General features: G+C 34.5%; 1 pseudogene across 1 annotated transcript; it reads right to left on the bottom strand.

The window, feature by feature from the left end:
• Positions 1 to 269: 269 nt before the first annotated feature.
• LOC307237787 (eukaryotic translation initiation factor 2 subunit 1-like) lies at positions 270 to 1234 on the bottom strand (annotated as a pseudogene). The gene has a single exon. The product of its transcript is annotated as a eukaryotic translation initiation factor 2 subunit 1-like (transcript).
• Between the last annotated feature and the right edge of the window lie 2854 nt (positions 1235 to 4088).

Consider the following 4088-nt stretch of genomic DNA (forward strand, 5'->3'; position numbering starts at 1 on the left):
TATTATTATTATTATTATTTATTTATTTATTTTTTCAAATTTTCCTGAACTTTATTGTGAACTAAACAAGAGAGATCCTGCCAGTAAAAATCCTCGAATTGGAAGGGGAACAGTACATGGTGTTGAGAGAAATGAACATTTGGATAAGACACTCTGCTCTTGAGCAAAAGATTCAATGAAGGCCACTGTTTGTAAACAGCTTCTGCTTTTGTCTGGAATAGCATTATGCTAATTAAAAATAAACTACTTGGCCACCTTTTGTTTTCTTGTCAGCCTCCCACTGGGTGGAGGAGGGGCTTGCCCCACCAGTCTTCTGCCTTGGCCTCCATCTCTTTGGCGTCATCATCTCCATCCACCTCAGCGTTCTCCCGCTCTAACCTCTCCAGCTACCGGGCCAGCTCTGTTGCATCCGTCACCACCTTGGGCTCCATTTGAATGTTGAAAACGCCACTTTTCTCCTCAATCCTCTCTTTGATGGCAGTCATGGCCTGGGTGAGGATGAACAGGCCCTCTGTGCGCTCCAGAGTGGTCGTGGTCATCACGTAGCGTGGAGGGGCGATCAGGTTTATCTTGATGGGCATGGCCTCTGTGGAGCAGCCCAGTCCCGCCCTCAGAGCCTCCTTCACGGCGTCGATGCCCTCGTACCCTTAGCACGCCACCTCAATGTCCGCTCTGATCTTGATGGCCTGTGGAGTGAGTCGCCTGTTGATGTTGTCGATCAACACGTTCCTCTCTTCCTCCGTCAGGTCCAAGCCGTGCAGGATGGCGGGATCTGAGACGGCCTGTTTGAAGACGTCGTACGCTCCGTATCCCAGTCGCTTGTACTTCTTGTCAACCACCCAGGCCACGCCCTGGAACAGGCTCTCCAGCTGCTCGTCCTTGCTGTACTCCAGCACCTCGGCCACGTGCCAGAGGATGCTGTACACAGTTTTAGATTTGGTAAATTTATCTTCATACTTGATGGCCTCCTCTGGTGAAACTCTTCTTTTTGATAGATCAATATATCCCTTCTCTTTGTCGACTCGGATGACCACCACACACTTGTTGCGGCTAATGCAAATGAGCTGATGCGCTGACGGGACAGTTCGCTCAGGAGGATCATGCCCTCGATTTTGTTGTACTCCAGCAGGCTGACGTAGACACCCATCTCAGCGATGGACCGGACGTTCACCATCACCACGTCCTCCACCTCCGGGAAGCGGTGCTGGTAGAATCGACAACTGAGCCCAGGCATCGCTGTGTCATATGGTCACAACCTAACGCACGGTGATACTATTTATTACAAATCTTCCGAAGTCAGAGAGGCTCCCTCGCAGCTTATTTTAAAGACTTCGGCTCGTTAGCTCGAATTCATTGGGTGTGCTAATTTGTTTTTTTCCTGACCCTGGAATATTAGAATATTAGATGATTGTAATATTAGATGATTGTAATATTAGAATATTCGATGATTAGAATATTAGAATATTAGATGATTGGAATATTAGAATATGAGATGATTGGAATATTAAAAAATAAGATGATTCGAATATTTGATCATTGGAATATGAGATCATTGAATATTATAATATTCGATGATTGTATTATTAGATGATTACAACATGAGCATGTTTCGCATTTTTGAAGCTGCTTCTTTTTATTCCTCTTCAACTTCTTAAACTCTAACACATGGAATCCCCTCCGTCCCTCCTCCGCCCTTCTCTCGTCAGCTCGCCCCCCTGCAGCCGGGCACATGACGAAGTGATGGAGTGATAGAGCTGCTGTGTGGGCGTCTGGACGTGTGTGTGAAGCCCAAAATAATCTCTGATCTCAATGTGATCTGAAGACGTCTTTAAAGAGGAAATGAACAGAATGTGTCATTGTGACAATTCTATAACATCAAATAAGATCAAATGAGATGAAATATGATGAAATAATATAAAGTAAGATGAAATAAGATAAATTAAGATAAATTAAGATGAAATACGATGAAATAAGATGAAATACAATGAAATAAGATGATATAAGTTGAAATAAGATGAAATAAGATGAAATAATAAACAGTAATATGAAATAAGATGAAAAAATATGAAATAATATAAATTAAGATGAAATAAGATGAAATAAGTTGAAATAAGATAAAATAATATAAAGTAAGATGAAATATGATGAAATAAGATGAAATAAGTTGAAATAAGATGAAACAAGATAAGATGGAATTTGATTAAATAAGACAAGATGAAATACGATGAAATAAGATTAAATAAGTTGAAATAAGTTGAAATAAGAAGAAATACGATGAAATAAGATGAAATAAGATAAATTAAGATGAAATACGATGAAATAAGTTGAAATAAAATGAAATAGGATGAAATACAATGAAATAAAATGAAATACGATAAAATAGGATGAAATAAGATGAAATAAGTTGAAATAAGATGAAATATGATGAATTACGGTGAAATAAGATGAAATAAGATAAAATAAAATGAAATACGTTGAAATAAGATAAAATAAGATGAGATAAGTTGAAATTAGATGAAATACGATGAAATAAGTTGAAATAAGATGAAATAAATTGAATAATTTGAAATAAGATTAAATAAGTTGAAATAAGATTAAATAAAAGGAAATAAGATTAAATAAGTTGAAATAAGATTTAATAAAAGGAAATACGTTCAAATAAGATTAAATAAGATGAAATTCGATGAAATAAGATAGATGAAATTAGTTGAAATAAGATGAAATAAGATGAAATAACTTGAAATAAGATGAAATGTGATTAAATAAGAAGAAATAAGATAAAATTAAATGAAATAAGATGAAATTAGATGAAATAAGTTAAGATGAAATACGATGAAATAAGATGAAATAAGTTGAAATAATTTTAAATAAGATGAAATAAGGTGAAATAAGATAAATTCTGATGAAATATGATGAAATAAGATAAAATAAGTTGAAATATGATGACATATGATGAAATAAGATGAAACAACAAGAAATAAGTTGAGAGAAGATGAAATAAGATAAAATTAGATGAAACAGAAGAAATTAAATGAAATAAATGAAACAAGATGAAATAAGATGAAATAAGATGAAATAAGATGAAATTGGTTGAAATAAGATGAAATACGATGCAATAGGATGAAATATGAGGAAATAAAATGAAATAATAAATGAAATAATTTCTTCTATTTCATAAGATGAAATAAAAGAAATGAGATGAAATTGATGAAATAACATGGAATAAGATTGAATCAAATGAAATAAGATGAAATTAGTTGAAATAAGATGAAATACGATGCAATAAGATCAAATTAGTCATAGATATAATAGAATAAATATCACTATTAATACTATTGAGAAAATATTAAAATGCAGTAAAATAGCAAAAATCTAAAATTAAATTTTCCAGTTGAAATGTGTGAGGCCTCCAAAACAACATCAAAAGAGGAAATCATTGTATTTTCAATGGATTGAAAGATAATTTTATATTTCTCAACTGAAGAAGATGCCAAATTCAGTGGTGGAACTTGAGTGTCAGGCGTGGTTGCCATTACATACACATGTAAGACGCTTTTTTAATAATAATTAAAAATAATATTTATTTTCTGTAATCGTGATGGCTTAAATAACAAGTAACAAAAGCCACAGTTGATGTTTGTAGCTGTCAGAGGGGATGATCGTGGGACCTCAGATGCTGTCACACTCATCACGTCGATCATTCCACTGGATTCCTGCAACATCTCACACGTAGAGGATATCTGGAGAAATAAAGAGTCTGAATATATTTCAACACATTTGGTTTAAACCAGATGGAACGTCCAAATCTAGAAATGACTTTTGGTTCCCGTCATTTCGGAGGTATCAATAGATGCAGCACCGCTAGCAGACTACAGCATAATACATTTAGAATTAAGGCATAACCAAAAATGTAATAAAGGTTTTTGGAAATTTAACTCAAAGCTGCTAAATAACGAAGCTGATTGTGAAAACTTCAACAACATGAATAATGAATGTTTAAATTACTCAGAAAGTTAATTCAAGTATAAAGTAAGAAAATATTCAAACTGAAACAGTTTGAGACTCCCAAACTTAACTCCACCCACTGT

This window comes from Zeus faber, assembly GCF_960531495.2.
Source record: "Zeus faber genome assembly, chromosome: 12".
Taxonomy (NCBI): Eukaryota; Metazoa; Chordata; class Actinopteri; order Zeiformes; family Zeidae; genus Zeus; species Zeus faber.